Genomic DNA, 20,020 nt, shown 5'->3' with positions numbered 1-20,020 from the left:
AAGGTGTTTTAAACCTTAGTGACCAGAGCAATTTTCGTAGTTTTGCTATTCACAGATGTAACGCAGTATAACTCTGTATGTGTTTTACGTATCGATGTGAATTTTGCACTGCTTTCTTGGGACATTTTGTGCTTCCTTTTTGTGGTATATATGTATAGGTAACATTTTTGTTACTTTTCTTATAGCCGTTGAAAGACAGAAAAAAAAGAAAAATTTAGATTTTTCATCATTTAAAATGTAACAGTTTGAAAATAAAAGTAATTGTATCATACAAATGTATTGAAACATATTTTTTCATTTATCTTGATCATAAGAACACCTGACTTGGAGGTGTGTTTTATCCTATATTTCTGTTAAAAAAAATAATAAACTACAAGTGCCCCTTTTTTCAATTACGCACTAAAATATCTTAATTCCGTTTTTTACACCATGGTATTAATGTATGGGTAATGGAATTGAAGTCCAATAAATAATGGTAAAAAAAACGTTATGTTCTACAAACTAGACACTCTAAATTCTATTTCTAGCGGTTCAATTTCCGTTTTAACCCTTCACACTTTTTACAGAATTTGTCCAAACTTGGGCCAAAAAAATGTAAATTGCTTTTTTTTTTATAAAAGTGTCACTTTTCTTAAGCCATTTCGAAACACCATATGACATATTGGTAAAAGTGACACCTTTCCACATTCTGCTACTTCTCCCGTGTACGGTGATACCAAATATGTGTGTCTAATCTATTATACGGACCCGTTATAGGGCATATCATAGGAGTCCATTTTGGCTTTTGGAGGCCTTTTTACACCAGAGCTGATTTTAGGGAACCACGCTGTATTTGCCGTGGTACTGCAGGTCATTTTGACAAGTATAAATGTCCTGCTAATGTTCATCTAGGGGTATTGTGAGTATTTTTAATAGGTGGAAAGAAATCAAAAATAGGTTTTCCCAGAAAATATACAGTATTGCTGCATTTTTACAGTGAAACATTATCCAATAAGCAACCCTCCCTTTTGGTTCTCCCTACAAAAACAGTGTGAAAGTAAATGAGTTAATAATGTGGGTAATATCACGGTCTTTGCCTTCATAAATTCTAAAGGCAGATGTGTAGCCTGTACCGCTCTCACAGAGCTTGTAGGTTTTAACCCCATATTGTGCTCTCTTTGAGGGGATGTACTGGCGGAATGAGAGCCTGCCTTTGTAACTCATCAGCGATTCATCCGCCGCTAGGTTTTTTTCGGGGTTGTACATTGGAATAAATAACTCCTCCAAAATTTTTATCAGGGGCCTTATTTTATACAGGCGGTCACGGCCCGGATCACTAGGGGGGGGGGCTGGTGATTGTCGTTAAAACTAAGGAGGCGCATTAGCACCTCATATCTGCTTCTGGTCATAACGGCTGGAAAAACAGGTGTGGCATGTATAGGGCTTGTTGCCCAATATGACCGGATTGAAGGGCTTTTTCACTAACCCCATGTTGAGGATGAGCCCCAAAAATGTTTACGTTCGCCAGTATTTGTGGGGTGCCATTCCTTTGCATAGGAGGACGTTGGCTTTTCAGCAAGGAATTGGCGAGCATACAGAATGGTTTAGGTTAACAACCAGCTCCAATAGTTCATCTGTAATGAATATTTTTTTTAAATCGAGGTCTGTCAAATTTGACACATTAATATTTATCCCTGGTGTGGCAATAAATTCTGGGATATTAGGGGAAAATGACTTTGTGGGTACTCACTCAATATATTCTGGGGGAATAGAGTGGGCCGTGTTTTGTGGTACTTCTGCGACATGCCCTGTGTTTGTGGACTTTGCAGCGACACTTGAATTGCAGAAAGCGTATCACTGTCGTCGCTATCACTGGTAGACAACATTTCTACCTCAGACGCGGTTTCCGTACCGCTTTCATCAGAGTCAGAAATTAAAATGGCGTATGCCTCTTCCACCGTGAACCTTTTATGGGCCATTGTAATTACACACACGTATGGCAAAGACTGTAACCAGACGCACACGCAGACAAATTGTATTATTTTTACTTGACTTTTTTTTTCACAGACAAAAATACACCGACGTCACAAAAGCACGCTCCACAAAAAACTGATGTCGAACAAACACGTAGACTATAAAACTTTTTTTTTCACATATTTTTTTTTGCACAAATAAAATACACAGACGTCACACACGTACGCTACACAAAAACCCTAAGCTAAACCTAGGCTAACCCTAGACTAAACCTAGGCTAACCCTAGACTAACTCTAGAATAAAACCTAGAATAATCCTAAGGGCACGTTCACACGTGGCGGAATTGCTGTGGAATTCCGCTGTGGACAGTCCGCAGTGGAATTCTCCAGCGGCCGTTTTTTACATTTGTTTCAATACATTTTTAGGCAAGTTAGTTCAGACGACACGGTCTGTGGCGGAGAAGAAGCGGAATTTCACTATGGATTTCAGCCTTTGCAATGCAAAAACTGAAATCTGTGGCAAGTCCGCTGGGATATCTGCAACGTCTGAATAACCTGTCAAATATGCAAATGTTGGTGCAGATTCATTGCATAATTTCCCCGAATCTGCACCAACATTTGCAGCGGAAAATCTCTGCCACATGTGAATGTGCCCTAAGGATAACCCTAGCCTAGGTATACAATTTAAATTTATATAAAGTTTATATATTAAATTTATTGTAATTTTGAGTCTTTGGTGTCACTGTAAAATTCTGTCTCTTCTCATACAAAGTAACAAGTGTGAGGAGAGACAGAGAGACAGGGAGGAGAAACACGCCGTTTTTCATTTTGTGATTACTGTGAATGGTTCTCACAGTGATCACATGAACGGAGACCACTGTTATTGGTCTCCGATCATCATTCTGAAGCCAAGGCTGTTGCTATCAGCCTTGGCTTCAGAGGCAGCTCACCAGATGACCGGGAAAACCGCTCTGATGCGGCTCTCTCCCAAACCACTCAGATGCGGCACTTGCTATTGAGTGCCGCATCTGAGGGGTTAAAACTGATTAGAGACCACTGCTAGTGGTCTTCAATCATTGCCCTGAAGCCCGAGGCTGTTACTAACAGCCCGGTCTTCAGGAGATCCCTGAGAAAACCGCTCCGTTGCCGTCCCCTCCCTCGCAAACCACTCAGATGCGGCCGGCACTCGCTATTGAGTGCCGCATCTGAGGCATTAAATACGATCGGAGACCACTGCTAGTGGTCTCCGATCGTTGCCCTGAAGCCCGAGGCTGTTACCAGCAGCCCGGACTTCAGGAGATCCCCCCGAAAGCGCTCCGATGCGGTCCCCTCCCTCCCAAACCACTCAGATGCGGTACTTGCTATTCAGCACTGCATCTGAGGGGTTAAAAATGATCGGAGACCACTGCTAGTGATTTCCGATCGTTGCCCTGAAGCCCGAGGCTGTTACTAACAGCACGGGCTTCAGCAGCACCACGCACGATGACAGAAAAGTTCCTCTGAAGTGCCGACGTGAAAAGCCGACACTTCAGAAGAACTACGCTAAACGACCGACGTAAAAACACTACACGCCCGTCGTTAAGGGGTTAAACCGTAGGTTCATATCAACATGTAACAAAGGCAATGCCAGCTGAACTAGAAGTATGTTTAACACAGTTGGACAACTATGTCTGTCTACTTTGTATACATTGGTAAAGCCCAAAAAATCTGTATTATCGCTCAGGGGCAGCTTGTGCTCGTCTCACTGTGAGACATATGTTTAACATACTTTCTCAATAATTTCTACATCAAATCTTTTCTATTCAACTTAGATGTAAAGCACTTTCATCTAAGAATAAATGATGTAGCAAATCTAAAACAAAGAATACTAGATAAACTGAGACATAAAATCAACACTCTGGTCACTGGCCAGATTTATGTTTGTTTCCTGCTGATTTCACTCTATATAGCATCCGCGCAAGGTTGTAGGTGAGATTTTTTTTACAACAAGCATTTTTCTTTTATTTCCGATTGAATTTTACAGGACTCTTTTGTGCAAAAACGATTAAGTTCTTTTCTATTTTCTATTACAAAAAATTATTGATTTAATGGCAACTTTGTTCTGCCTTTTATATATTTAACTTGCTGGGTTCTTTTTCTGTAAACCACTAGTGCATTGTTTGATAACATTTCATCATCATCATAGTGTAGACATTGTAGAGAGTTTTCTGTCAAAAAATAGACTGAAAACTAAGTAAAGGGTAGAAAGATTTTTAATAATATAACATTTGATACATATCAAAGCAGATGTCCAATTTTCTACATCCCTTTCAACCCCATTATAGACACCTTATGAGGATGCCATGGGTACACATGAAAGGGAGAATTACCAAAACGTAAAATAAAGCCTCCCTTTTATCATTTATATCACCACACCTTCCTGAGGCAGAATGTTCCAACGATAGTTAGTCCCTCTCACATCCATTACTTGTAGATGGGAAGGATAACATAACCCTGTGGCTCTTTCCTCCTTCCTTGTTTGCTTATGTGTTGCTGCCTGTGAATAGGAGGAACCTGCAATAGGGCTAAACTACCTTTCCTCAGTCAATAATGGTACCAAGCAGAGCTTTATCCCCATAGCAGCTGCACTATGGGACAAAATCATTGTTCTCAGCTCAGAATCCTTAGGGTATGTTCACACATGGCAGATTTGTTGCATACATTTCTGTAACTAAAAAAAAAATCTATTTCATACATCTGAATGGGGTTGTTCTGCAACATGTGCATGGAGGTCTGCAAATTCCATTCAGGTGAATGAATCATTCAAAGAAATTTCTAGAACAAATCTGCTGTGTGAATATACTGTATCCTAAATCTTAGCTAAGCAATGTTACAGAACTTTTAAAAAATTTGTGCCAACCTGAACTGGAGGAAAACCTTTATGAAAGTTCTTAGCTGACACCTGTCCACCATTATTTTATCAGTAGGGACCGTCATACATATGTTCATACATAGATCAGTATAAAGTGATTATTTAGAAACACCCACCCATCAGGCTGTCAGAATCGGAAATAAAAATGGAGTCATATATTATGGTAAACCATATTTGCTGAAATGATTACTTCATTGAACCAGGTCTCCTATTATAACTAATACAGCAACCAGGAAATAATCTACATTATAATCGGATTCCCGCATATAAGCATTAAAAAAGTAATTTTTTTAGCAAAATTCTAACGTGGTATTAACCCTATATAGAATTTCATTTTTCTAGCATGTGATTCCTTCTACTGTAGCTCAGTGCATACAATCTAAAGTTTGTACATTGTGCTTTGGTTCTTTGTGTTACTTTTCTGATCTCCGTAAATGATACATGGATTAATATTCCTACTCCCATACAATACATACAAGCATTCTTCATTCTTCACTCTTTCAGCACACACAGGCTTCCTCTTTTCCTCTCCCCAAATCTAGGCTCTGTGTCAACAAAGGGGCATATTTTGAAATTTCCCAGAGTCCTTGAAACGGAGAGCAATGATTCTCACATATATTGTAGGGTAACAAGCATTATTTTACTCTTATCAACAAAAACAGATGTCAACAATGGTCTGCCTAGTCTACAATCCTTCTGTCAAGATACAAAAAAATGGTTCTTATATTCTATGGCTTTTTAACTTTAATAATATGTAAGCCCCTTTGGCACTGAATGGTTAAACAGAGCACAGTTCCACCTCTGGGAATAAGTGAGATAAACAAGTTGGACGTACCAAAAATTATTTTTGATTAAACTTTACCTTATGACATAGATTTTTAAGAACACCATTACTCATCATATGACTGTGAATTCTAACAGACTTTGGAAACCTGATATTCCATTTAGTTGAGGTTCCATATGAGAAAGCACACAGTGCATATCTGTTTTTAATACGGACTGCAGATTTCCAGATCTCAATAACTAATACCCTTTTAGTAATAATCAGCTTCGCAATAAACCGACTAATAACATGACTTTCCTATTATTTGCATAAAACTTGGGTCATTTAGTGTGGCAGACAAATCGTGATATCACAAATTACATGCTTTACAACTGTTCCCACTTGTTACTATGCATCATATGACAAATGCTGCATTGGTGCAGAACAAAAGGTGGCAGAAAATCACTCATTATAACAGATTCATAATGACTCAAGTAATAGCTATTAGTCTCGACAGCTGGAATTTGTCATAACGCAGTAGTTCACCATAGGCACAATAAAAGGGTTCTTACATTGCACAGGAGTGCCATAAAGGAACGACTCAGGGGTTTATTGCATTTAACGCTTAATATATTTGATTTTAACATTTTCATTTTCACAATTGTTAACTTCTTTTTACATAATCATTGTGAAGATTAAAATAGTCAAACTGGCACAGTCTACCTCACCTGATTCACACGGCGGCCATCTACCGATTTCACAAGTCTACAATGCAACTTAGCTCGTGTGGAGTGAAGTATGTCGAATTTACAGTGTTGCAAAAAAAACTATTTGGACAGGAATCTGCAAACGTAGGCCCTTTTCACACTGCATTTATCGTCTCTGTTTGACGTATATATCAGGAAAAGCTCCCGCTGCTGTGATAGATGCCTTCAGTGGCATCCGTTACCAATAGACTATAATTGGATACCTTTAACAGATACTTTATGACCTTTTCATGACGTATCCGTTAAACAGATGTAATAATAGCCTAAGGGAGACGCATGCCCCTTGCAAATCACCGACATCCGTCACCTATACGCTATTATGCCATCCATTTTAGCGTACACGTCATGAAAATCTCATGACATATACATTTAAGGGATGCCTGCGATGGATGCCATATAGTACCACTCATCACCTACAGGCTGCCATGTTAAAATAACACTCTTTTGGCCTACGTCGGTATAATGGGAGCCTATGGATATGTTTGGAGTATGCACTTTGAGCTTTTCTGCAGCATACGTCAAATGTGCAGGGGAAACGCAGTGGAAAAAGACCCTTACAGATAAGAAGTTTGATATCTACTGCCTTTTTAGGAGATCCAGTGTATGCAAAATGTAACACTACTATATTCTACCGCTCTCTGTTCTTCACAGTGCCATCCTCTTACCTACTCACTTTACACTTCTAACACGTCTTTCACTGTTTATACTACTAACGCATCGTAGTACATCAACTTTGAAGTAATTCATCCAACCGCTCACCAATAACTTCTACAGTAGAACATCTTTCCCATCACTATTGTAGAAACCTATCTCAACATCACTACATTCGTTATTTAACCATTCATCTTTCTAATTACCCCTAAAAAAGAACACTTCTTCCACCACCTCTGTAGTTATCCAACCCACCAACCACCTTATCAATCACTTTTACAGTAGAACATCTCTCCTATCGCTCTGAAATAGTCTATGCCTTCCATCACTACACTAGAAACCCATCTCAACATCACCACAGCGGCTGTTACATAAATAAATTCATAAGGGAAGAAGAAAACCTGGACCGCACATCCACTTTGCTATACTTGATCTATTGCGGCTCAGCAAAATGTAAAAATGTATGAACATGAGGTTCTTACTTTACATTTTGATCAAACTGTGTAAACCCACTTGCCACTTCATGTCGACCACTTTTAAGTGGTTCCCTACTCTATCAAGTGCAGTATTGCATGGTAACCAGTGCCCCTGCAACACAGCACCTGTAGAGGGAGCAACCCAGGAGACCAACAGCACCCATGCCGGCAGTCTAAGCCACCTTGGCTCTGGACTACGTCCCCCCCCCCCCCCCCCAGACACAGCACCACAGCAATAAAGACCAACACACAACACCACAAAAAAAAGTTAACAGATGGAAATAGCTCACCTTTCCTTGTAGTCTCGCTGACCAAACTGAGAACAAATATGTAGAAACCCTTATGCAGTCTCCTGCTATTTAAAAAGACCTGGGCCAAATGGGTGGAGTGCTGGTACCAGAAAAAGAGAAAGACTTTATGTATTCATAAGGGGAGAGAAGAAAACCTGTACCACACATTCACTTTGCTATACTTGATCTATTGGGGCTTAGCAATATTAAAAACGTATGAACATGAGGTTCTTAGTTTACATTTTGATCAAACTGTGTAAGGCAACTTGCGACTTCACAGCGACCTCTTTTAAGTGGGTCCCCACTCTATCAAGTGCAGTATATATATATATATATATATATATATATATATACATATATATCTAAATGTGTATCAGTGTGATTGGTGGAACTTGTAATTTTATTTTATTAAACATTATTCCACGACTAGAGGGAGCCCCAATGGCGCTACCTACAGGGAAGGGGGCTGTGTGGCACTACCACGGAGGGGGACTGTGTGGCACTAACTGGGAGGGGGGCTGTGTGGCACTACCAGGGTGGGGGGCTGTGTAGCATTACCAGGGAGGGTGGCTGTGTGGCACTATCAGGAAGGGAGGCTGTGTGGCACTACCTGGGAACGGGGCTGTGTGGCATTACCCGGGAGGGGGCCTGTGTGGCACTACCTGGAAGGGGTGGATGTGTGTCAGTATCTACGAGGGGGGCTGTGTGGCAGTACCTACAAAGGAGGCCATGTGGCAGTACCTACGAGGAGGGCTGTGTGGCACTAACTATGAGGGGGGCTGGGTGGCACTACCTATGAGGAGGGATGTGTGGTACTACCTATGAGGGGGGCTGGGTGGCACAATCTACAGGGGCACTATGGCACTATCTACAGGGGGCACTAAATTTATGGCAGTACAAACGGGGGGTCTAGCTTCTATATAGGCATAAACAGGACCTAACTTCCATATGCTGGCACAAAGTGACGTTTAATGCCATTTTACTGCCACCGTGAGTCCACCTGCAAAGGGGCATGGTAAGTGTGTGTCGACCAAGGGCCCACATAAACCTGGAGCCGGCCCTGGGTCAGCAGCACTGATGGGTTAAGTGACAGCAGGTCCTGCGTGTCTCTGACACACAGGATCCATCTGTTATTGATCACATCTAAGTTATGAACTTAGATGTGATCGGTAACAGCTCGATCCTGCGTGTCAGAATCACGCAGGACCCGCTGACACTGAACCCATGAGTGACGTTGACCTGACGGATACAGATATCAGCGCTAGATACAGCTGCTCTATATACAGGATTCAAAGCCGCTGTATCCGTAACAATAATTTTTAATAAAAAGTATTTAGAAAGTTGCACAAAACACACTGATAGACATTTTTATTAAAAAAAGAAAAAAAAATATTTCAAAGGTGTACATAGCCTGTAGTGTTTATTGTTCTTTTTAAATGCAGAACATGAAATAGGATATATTTTTCTAATGGTGCCAAAAAAGGCAAAACAGGCAAAAAAAGTTCCTGCATCATCATGGAGTCCAACAAGAAACTATGAGTTTAATATACACATCTTTATTTCATTCCCTTCTTACTGTCCAAGGCTATTGACTTTTGTAGAATTGTAACCTTCCGTGACTGTGAAGTCTTACTCCTTAGCATTAGGTCAATCCTGACTGTAGGTCACATCACACAATATTTATTCTAAAAGCAAGAGGTCAATTAACATTGCAGGAATATCTTTACTGGAGCTTTAAAATGAGAGGTCTCTGGGATGACATTTAGACACTGAAGCTGAATTTACTTTAGGGTTTTAGATGTATAAGAGTCACGGCTGGTACAAACCAAGTCACGTTCTTCCCAGTTATGTTTACATTGTTATTAATTCAGATAATTATAAAAACAAATTACAGTCTTCATTTGACTTCATGTAACATTTACATCTGGTATGTTTATAAGTATCCGACACAGAATCATAAGTCCCTCCACAATTCCGTGTAAGTTCACTTATCAAAGAAGGAAACAGTACATCAGTTTAACAAATGGTGTTAATTGATGGTGAAAAAATATAGCTGTACAGTTTGCAATATCAGCAGGAATTCATCTCGGATTACAGCTCTTGCTATCCATACACACTTCTTTCAGAGAACCTGCGTGGATTTCTGCACTTCCTTGGATTTGTAGTTGAAACATTTATTACAGTGTTGCTCAAGGCGACAGATAAATCTGGTAATATGCTGAGAACAGGGACCTAAATATTTGGCCTGTTGCTAATTATCAGAGTGTAGAAGTCATGGCACTTTTTTTGCACTACACAAGCTGGGTCATACTAGCCCACAGGGGCTGTCTGGCCTGTGCAAAAACCCTGCATGGCCCCATTATTTGAGAACCTTATTTAGATCTTCCATTATTTATATAGGACATTTATTATATAGAAAAAACTCTTTAGCTAAACTCGGAATCTATCTATTCCTCAGAACAGTACAAGGATTGGCATGGGGCTCACAGACTAGATTGTCGAGCATACATAATCACTGGCGAATATCAAAGGAAACAAACTAATCTACCAGGGTGTTTTTGGAGAGTGGCCGGAAACCAGAGCACATGGATGAAACTCACAAACTCAGAGAGAACTCCTTGTAAATTTAAAACTTTAGCTGAGGACCTTCGTGTAATCGTGCAATCGCGGGTCTCCGATGGGGTGTCATGGCAGCCGGGGGCTTGATAAAAGCCTCCAGGTCTGCCCTGGACATATGCCTGTTAGGACGCGCCGGAGGCACGTCCTAACAGATTGCCTGTCAGATTTACACTGACAGGCAATAATGCTCTGGTATACGAAGTATACCAGAGCATTATAGCAGCGATCGGAAGATCGCACAGTAAAGTCCCCTAGTGGGACTAATAAAATAAGTCATCAAAGTGAAATAAAGATTATTAATAAAATGTACAGTAAAAAAATAAATAAAACCATTTTTTTCCATAAAAAGTGGTTTTATTTAGTAAAAGTGTAAAAAAATAAAAATAAAGTACACATATGTGGTATCGCCGCAACCATAATGACTCCATTAATAAAGTTAATACGTAATTTAAACCGCAAAGTGAACATCGTAAAAAAAAACGCAAAAAAACATGGCGAAATTGCAATTTTTTTCCATTGCCCCCCAAAAAAGTCATAATAAAAATGAATCAATAAGTCCCATGCACCCCAAAACAGTACCATTCAAAACTACGTCTTGTCCCGCAGAAAACAAGCCCAAAAAATCACTACATTGATGGAAAAATAAAAAAATTACAGCTCTTGGAAAGCGACGATGCAAAAACAAATAATTTTAGTTCAAAAGTGTTTTTATTGTGCAAAAGTCGTAAAACATAAAAAAAACTCTACATATGTGGTATCGTCGTAATCGTACCGACCCATAGAATAAAGGTAACATGTTATTTACGTCGCACAGTGAACGGCGTCAATTTAAAAACGCATAGAACAATGGCGGAATTTCAGGTTTTTTTTATAATCCCCCCAAAAAAGGTTAATAAAGTTAATATAAAAATTATATGTACCCAAAAATGGTGCTATTAAAAAGCACAACTAATCCCGCAAAAAACAAGTCCTCATACAGCTATGTAGACGAAAAAATAAAAAGGTTATAGCTCTTTGAATGCGACTATAGAAAAACAAATAAAATAGCTTGGTCATTAGGGCCTAAAATGGGCTGGTCACTAAGGGGTTAAAACTTTAGCTGAGGACCTTCGTGTCGTGCCAGTGATCTTTATGAATGCTCCAAATAAATTAATAAAAGCATATCTTATCAATCTCGCCACTTATACTCTAAGCCAAGAAGAAAACTTTGAGAAAAGGTGAATTATATAAAAAGGTGTTAGGTAGGTTCCTAGCATAGGGTATGATACCCATAGAATGTATCTTATGTCATGTAGTTACCTGCAACAGTACAATGAAAGCTGGAATCTAGTTGCACCATACCACCGTATGTTGTTGTTGTTGTTGTTGTTGTTTTTGTATTGTTTTTGTCTCTCAATGTGAAGAACCAAATCTATATCTATATCTCTAGTAATATAAAGGGTCAAATCAGCACGCTTGGATTAATGTCCATTTCAACTATACACATATGTAGGCAAATTGAAGGACCCTAAGCCCTTTGGTTCCACACACCGAGGGCTAGTTTATCACTACAAGCAAAAGCTGAATGGGTAATCTACACATTGCCAAACATTCCTAATAATAATCCAGCCTAATAAGAAGGGCCTGTTCACATCAGCGTTGTCTTTCCGTTGAGGGGTTTCGTCTGAGCTTTCTGTCGGGGGAACCCCTTAACAGAAAGGCAAACGGAAACCATAGCTTCCGTTTGCATCACCATTGATCTCAATGGTGACAGATACTTTGGACTGCGCTATTGATTCTGTCAAAAAAACTGAACCCTTTCACAACGGTGACAAACGGAAACCATTAGCAAAGTATCCGTCACCATTAAGATCAATGGTGATGCAAACGGAAGCTATGGTTTCCGTTTGCCTTTCCTTTAAGGGGTTCCCCCAACGGAAAGATCCGACAGAACCCCTCAATGGAAAGACAACGCTGATGTGAACAGGCCCTAATCTATTGTGAGCAGTAATCACAAATGTTCAGGCTACATTTTCAAAATACCAACAATCGGATGGGTGTTAAGTTTCCTGCTCCTGAAGCTAGACAGAACAGTAGGCGAGGTTTAAGTCTGGTGGCTGTTTCTACTCAGCTGCTCTAGTCTCTGGTATCAATCAATTAGATTGGTTCTGTATAAACCCTCCTGACTCTGGGCTCTTGCCAATTATTACTTTTCTACCAGGTTCTTTAGCTCTGTGCTTTGAGTATTCCCGTTTATCCCTCTTTGCATTCTCCCCGATTGCTACTGTGTATGACCCAGATTGACTAAACATTTCCTTGCCTGCTGATTAGTTACCGCTTTGTAAATATACTATGCATAAACTGGACTGTGTGGATTTCTCTTTTTGCCTGCTGACTGCATTACCGCTCTGTTGCTGGCCTTGGCTAGTATGACTTCTCTACCTGTTTTCTCCACCTGCGGACAGCTGCTTAGTGAAAGCAAGATAATCTTTTTCCACCAACAGGGTTTACTCAGGGTCTGCTAGCTAGGTTCCTTATAGTGGGTTCACCCTTATCAGGGTGGTTTATCTGCTTTAGGCAGGGCCCTAGTTCCTTCAGGGGTGTCGCAGGGCTAGATTGCCACTTGTTGCCGTATCGGGCAGCTAGCACCAATTCTGGTAGTGGGTGCACTTTTGCTGGACTGGTTACTTTATGTCATTACCATTACAATGGGGAGTTTGAAACACAGTTGGGAGAAGCTGTAGATGAGTTAATTTGCCTGTTTTGGCTAATTTACTGGTCCATAAAATACAATGTGTCACCTATTATTCTTTAAATTCGGCAACTGTTGATCTCAAACCTAGTGAAATTATGCACATCCTAATGGCTGGTGGATTAGGCAAATTGGAAAAATGTATACTGATAGACATTTCCACCAGTACAATGCTCATAGATAACTTAAATTCAATCATAGCAGCATATGAACATACCTCCCAACTTTCAAGTATCACAGAGGGACAATTTTTTTTATTTTAAGCCACGCCTCTAATCCCACTCAATCCCCGCCCATACACACCTGATTCAGCCCACAGTATCATGCTCCCATAGTGCCTCCCACACAGTATAATACCAAATAGCTGCCCCTACACAGTATAATGCCCTCTAGCTGCCACCATACAGTATAATGCCCACATAGCTTCCCTTATGCAGTATAATACCCGAAGAGCTGCCCCAAGTGCCAGTGCCCATATATAAAGTGCCAATGCCCTCTCGATAGTGCCACAGTGGTCATGTAGATAGTGCCCCAATATATTGACAGTTTCCCTGTTGATAGTGCCACCCCCTGTAGATAGCGCTACCCCCGCCCTGCAGATAGCGTCATTGCCTATGCCTATGCTCTTGCTGGGGATTCCGCTCCTAGAGGGAGTCTAGGAGCGGAATCCCCAGCAAGAGCATAGGCATAGGCAAGAGCAGATTCCGACTCTGGCTGGGGATTCCGCTCCAAGAGGAGCCACTGATGTCTATGTCCATCCCTGGCCAGATCATCGGCAACGGGGATTCCGCTCAAGGAGTAGCCACTAACTATCAGCTCCCTGCTTCAGAATTAGTTTAGAGCGGAGAGAGCTCCTCCGCTCGTTGAAGACTCCCCAGACACAGTGCTACTTTAAGCGCTGTGCTCGGGGAAGGCCTTGACGGTACTGTCCATATATGGACAGTGACATCAGTGACTAATACTTGAGCAGAATCCCCGTTGCTGACTCTAGCCGGGGATTCCGCTCATAAATGGACAGTACCGTCAAGGGCTTCCCCGAGCACAGCGCTTAAAGTAGATCTGTGCCCAAGGGCGAGCGGAGGAGCTCCCTCTGCTATGAACTAATTCTGAAGCAGGGAGCTGATGGTTCCCTGCTTCAGAATTAGTTTGACAGCGGGACATACCCCCAGCTGCCCGGGACAGTGGCACAACGCCCGGAATCCGGGTCAGTTCTGCTGAATCCGGGACGGTTGGGAGGTATGAGATAGATAATAGATAGATATGAGATGGATAGATAGATAGATAGATAGATAGATAGATAGATAGATAGATAGATAGATAGATAGATAGATAGATAGATAGATAGATAGATAGATAGTGTGTGTGAACATACCCTTAGGCGGGATTCACACGACTGGGTCGTTCCCGAGCCCGAGTGTCGGCCGGTAAAATCGGCCATTTTGCCCGGCCGGTTTGCATAAAGTTATGCATCCATGCCGGGCCGGGCAGATCCGGACAGTGACATCAGCGGCAGTGTTCGGGGATTCCGCTTCAGGAGTTTCCCCGGATGTCACTGCCCAGATATGGACAGAGACATAAAGCGCTCTGTCCAGGAGCGGAATCCCCGAAAACACGGGGATTCCGCTCCTTCAAGCAGCTAAAGTGCGACTAGCACATAGCAGAGCGGGGAGATACCTCCCTGCTCTGCTATAGTGGCGTCGCTGCAGTAGTAGCAGCCGCAGCAGCAGCAGCTGCTGCTACTAGCGGTGCCATCGAAGGTGTCGCCGAGCCAGGGTGCTTTTAACAAGCAGGGGAAGGGAGCCAGCGCAGCGCTCCCTCCACCTGCTGTACACCCCGGCCCTGCAACACAGTGTACAGCGATGCCATTCATCAGAATGGCATCAACTCCTCCTCCTCACATGCACTCTGCGCTGTGAGGAGGAGGAGATAGAGCGCAAGCGCCGGGAAACCCGGCCATCACTCGGAACACATTCCGGTGATGGCCGTGTAATACCCGGCCCCATAGACTTCTATGGGAGCCGGGCGGCCGGGTGCCCGGGCAAAGATAGAGCATGTCCTATTTTTTGACGGCCGGATTTCCCGGCCGTCAAAAAATCGGTCGTGTGAATAGCCCCATTAGGGGTCTATCATTCCTAATGCAGCCGGGTGCCGGCCGATTTATGAACGGCCGGCACCTGGCCGGGAAACCCTGCCGTGTGAATGAGGCCTTAGTCTACGCAAAGATGCTTACAATTGCCCAGAAACTAGAAACAAATCATAACGATTATTGTTAGGAAAAAACGCCTTAGGGTCAGTTCACACAGAGTTTTTTTACACGTTTTTGACACGAAAATCGGGTCGGAAAACGCGCCAAAAAAAGGCCGAAAATGCCTCCCATTGATTTCAATGGGGGCCGGAGGCGTTTTTTTCCCACGAGCGGAAAAACCGTCTCGCGGGAAAAAGAAGCAACATGCCTTATCTTCGGGCGTTTACGTCTCTGACCTCCCATCGACATCAATAGGAGGCAGAGAAAGCGCATTTAGTGCCGTTTTTGCTCATCGGCGCTCAATGGCCGCGGCAAAAAACGCTGTGAAAAACTACGTGCAAAATCGGTCTCAAAATTCCAAACGCAATTTTGAGGCAGATTTTCTGCCTGCAAAAAACTCTGTGTGAACCTACCTCTAGTCAGCTTTGCAGATACTATATTATTGGTTTACAATGCAGAAAAAATACAAAACCACACATGTATAAAAAGTATTTGCTTTTTGTATGGTATACCTATTTACAATTTAGGCCTTTTTTTTTTTTTTTTAGATCTAATATATCCAAAATCTATAGTCTCTAAGTTATTGCTATGCAGAAACAGAAGGTTATAATAAAGATCTTTTAAAATCAAACCAAACCCTTCGAGTTCTTTAAAAAACAAGCAAGAAAAAAGAAATATAAATTAACCAGTATTTGACAAAAAAGGAAAACTCTTTGTGCATGGTGAAATAAAAATAACATAAAAATGCTAACTATTAATAAAGTAAATGCTAACACAGGAATCAAGAAAAGTTCACGTTCGGCAGATCACAAAGGCATAAGTCACGGAGTATATTGACTGCCTATCAACTTAATTTAAAGCCTGAAGTGTGTAGGCTGGCAATTTCTTTTATTTTACATGAAACACCAATTGTTTTTATAAATCTATAAAGGAAATAGCCGGAGAATGGCCTAGGGTACAAATATCCTTCAATTAAGAAGATTTATTTATCTACGATGAGATTTGCCCAGCGCTATGAATAAATTAGTGAACAATTTAAAGGTTATGAAAATAAATATGCTTGTGTGTTGTCCCAACACTTTAAAGCTATAGATAGATATCTATATGCTATACTTGGCTTACCAAAACACACACACACCTTTAAATCACTCCATCTTCACTATAAAGTATGGTGGTGACAGCATCCTGCATGAAGGTCTGGAAGCTTTCGTGAATCCTAACGGCTGGTTTCAGACACAGCCTTTTCATGCGTATTCAGTGGCATTTTTCACTGCAGTTTTTTTTTTCAACGTTTCTTTTTTAATAAAAAAAACACTGCAGCCAGATATTAAGTCTAAAGCCCATAATGAGAGATAAGAATAGATAGATGGATGGATGGATGGATGGATTTATGTTTTTTGGTGCTTTTGTACCATTTTGGAGGTCAGTTGTATTTTTATCAAAACACAGCATACTCAAGGTATGTTTTTTTTTGGTGTTTTTCTCCACAGGCTTCTCTATAGAACTTCAAAAAGGCTAGGAGAAACGTCTATAGAAATTGACACTAAATAAAAAATGCCATTAAAAACAAAAATGTGTCTGAAAGAGACCTTAGGAATACTCTCTGCCACCTGCAAGAAAACTGCACCTTAGGAATATATTTTCTTTCTAGCAAGGCACTGAGGGAGATTTAGGAATACTGATGACCGTGCGAATGTTGCATCCATATCTACCCTCAGTGAAACATGCACCAGAATCATCAACAAGACACACACTGTGTTACTGAATCTGGTAGATTAAAAACAACACCAGGGTGGAAAATAAAGGAGTTGTGCCCGGCTTTCTCCATCAGACCCATAGACAGTTAATGGAGCGGTAATGCGCATGCTCGACCGCTGCTCCATTCAAATAGGGGACTAAGGTCCCCCTGTTTTGGCAATTGGTGGGACTACCATCAGTTAAACACTCCTACCCTGATCTAGCAGTTATCTCCTATCCTTGTGGATAGGTGAAAATTGCTTTTAACTCATCACAACCGGAATACACTTTTTATTATTGGTCTAGTCTAAAAGCCAAATTTATTCTCTCCCAAAAGCAAGCCAAGCAGAGTAATCTCAAACTGTTCTCTATGCTCTGAAAGCTACAGAAAACAGCACCAAAAACTTCTTGGAACCTTTCTATGGGTGTTTCCTGGGACATGTGACAAGTTCAAATTAAGTTTGCCTTCCGTTTTTTAAACGGCCAAACGGAAGCACAACGTCCGTGTAAAATGGAAACACGGAACGGAAAAGTAGTGCAAACGGAAAGCACACGGAAACAAAAACGGACACACGGATCTGTCAAAAATGGCCGATAAAACGGTGATGGAAGTGTGCATGAGGCCTTAGGAGAGTGTTGTGTTTAATTGGGCATTATAGAGAATGGGGACCGTGCAAGTGGTACGCCAATATCTATCCTCAGTGAAACATGCATCAGATTCATCAACAAGACACACACTATGTTAATGGATCTGGTAGGTTAAAAACAAGAGCAGGGTGGAAAATGTTGATAAATGAGTTGCGCCCGGCTGTATCAATCATTGCCATAGACAGTTAATGGAGTGGTAGTGTGCATGCTCGACCACCGCTTAACTCAAACAGGGGTCTAGGGACCCCCGTTCTGCCGATTGGCGGTGGTACCAGTGGTCAGACCCCCACCAATCTAGCAGTTGTCTCCTATCCTGTGGATAGGTGAAAATTGCTTTTAATGCTACACAACTGGAATACCCTTTTTATTATTCGTCTAGTCTAATAAAAGACAAATTTAATCTCTCCCTTTGACAATGTGATTTTTACATCATCTTTCACTTATAGTTATACACTGAATATATACAGTATATACACATAACTACATAGCACTTGTACAATTTATCTTAACACAAGAGTTTTAACAATTCTAAACCCAACGGAGGACTTGCTAGAGAGAAATGTGTAAATCTTTTTCATTTGGCTGAATGTAAACTAGTTGATGGCGGTAATTTTTTTTTCCTTTATGAGAGTGTTGTGTTTAATTGGGCATTATAGAAGACAGTGTTAACTGCTGCAGACCTCATCAGTGGCATTTTTGCAGCCAGCTCAATGATCTGAAGCACCAATTACTTTCAATGAAAAAACATTATCTCTCCCTTGCTGAAATAGTTACGAGACATCTTCATTTTGGATACAAAATTCTATTCATTCTGATCAATTCCTGTTTTACATAGAAAAAAAAGTAATGTAGTTTATTAGACAAGACATAAAAACTATACTATGTCTGGTATTTAAAGTGTACTTGTCATGGAAGAAGTAGCAAGAGTACTATACAAACTGGAATTACTCAGCTAAAATGGTCCGCTGGGTGGCACAGTGAAAGAAAGAACCTATGCCAAGGTCTTAGCAAATCAGTATCGTTCTAAAATCACACCCATGATTTGCCAAGAGCCCCCACCAAGGGTGTAACTAGGAAAGATTGGGGCCCATAGCACACTTTTGACTGGCCCCCACTCTCCTGGGTACCACAGACAGCCCCTCCTGTAGATAGTGCCCCCGGTAGGTTCTGCCATACAGCCCCCCTGTAGATAGGGCTATACAGCCCCCCTGTAGACAGTGTAACACCCCCTTTAGATAGTGCCCTCCTTGTAGACAATGCCATGCGGCCCCAATTGTAGACATAGCCCCCCACCTTCCCCCTGTAGATCGCGCCATACAGGCCCCCTGTAGATAGCGCCCCCCACCTCCCCTTAGTAGATAGTGCTATACTGCCTCCCCTGTAGATAGCACCTTACAGCCCCCTGTAGATAGTCATAGAGCCCCCTTGTAGATAGCGCCATATAGCCCCCTGTAGATAGCACCATACAGTCCCCCCTGTACATAGCGCCATACAGCCCCCTGTAGATAGCGCCATACAGCCCCCTGTAGATAGCGTCATACAGCCCCCCCATAGTTATCGCCATACAGCCCCCCACTGTAGATACTGCCATACAGCCACCCTGTAGATACTGCCATACAACTCCCCCACTGTAGATAGTGCCATACAACCCCCTCCACTGTAGATAATGCCATACAGTCCCCCGCCTGTAGATAGCACCCCCCCCCAAACATATAAAACAAAAAACGTTACACTCGCCTAGGTCCCGTTCCCATGACGAACTGAGCTTCTACAGAAGCCTTAACTCTGACGGGACCCTTGCATAGACCGGCGCGATCCAGTGAGTTCATCGCGCCGGCCTGCGCACGGATCCCGTCCCTGCTCCTGATAGGCTGCAGGCAAAACAGCTTGTAGCCAATGGCAGAGCAGGGCTCAGATACTATTGAATGTGGCGTCACTAGCTGTTTCAGCCATAGCGGCAACTAGCGGGGACCCGTGATAGTGCCATACAGGCCCCCTGTAGATAGTGCCCCAACCTCCCCTTTGTAAATCGTGCTATACTGCCTCCCCTGTAGATAGCGCCATACAGCGCCCCTGTAGATAGAACCATACAGTTCCCCCTGTAGATAGCACCACACAACCCCCCTGTAGATAGCACCACAGCCCGTCGTAGATAGTGCCATACAGCTCCCGTGTAGATAGTGCCATACAGCCCCCTGTAGATGCTGCCATTCAACCCCCCACTGTAAA

The sequence above is a fragment of the Rhinoderma darwinii genome, chromosome 2 (assembly GCF_050947455.1).
Source record: "Rhinoderma darwinii isolate aRhiDar2 chromosome 2, aRhiDar2.hap1, whole genome shotgun sequence".
In the NCBI taxonomy this organism is placed as follows: Eukaryota; Metazoa; Chordata; class Amphibia; order Anura; family Rhinodermatidae; genus Rhinoderma; species Rhinoderma darwinii.
This window is presented reverse-complemented; position numbering follows the sequence as displayed.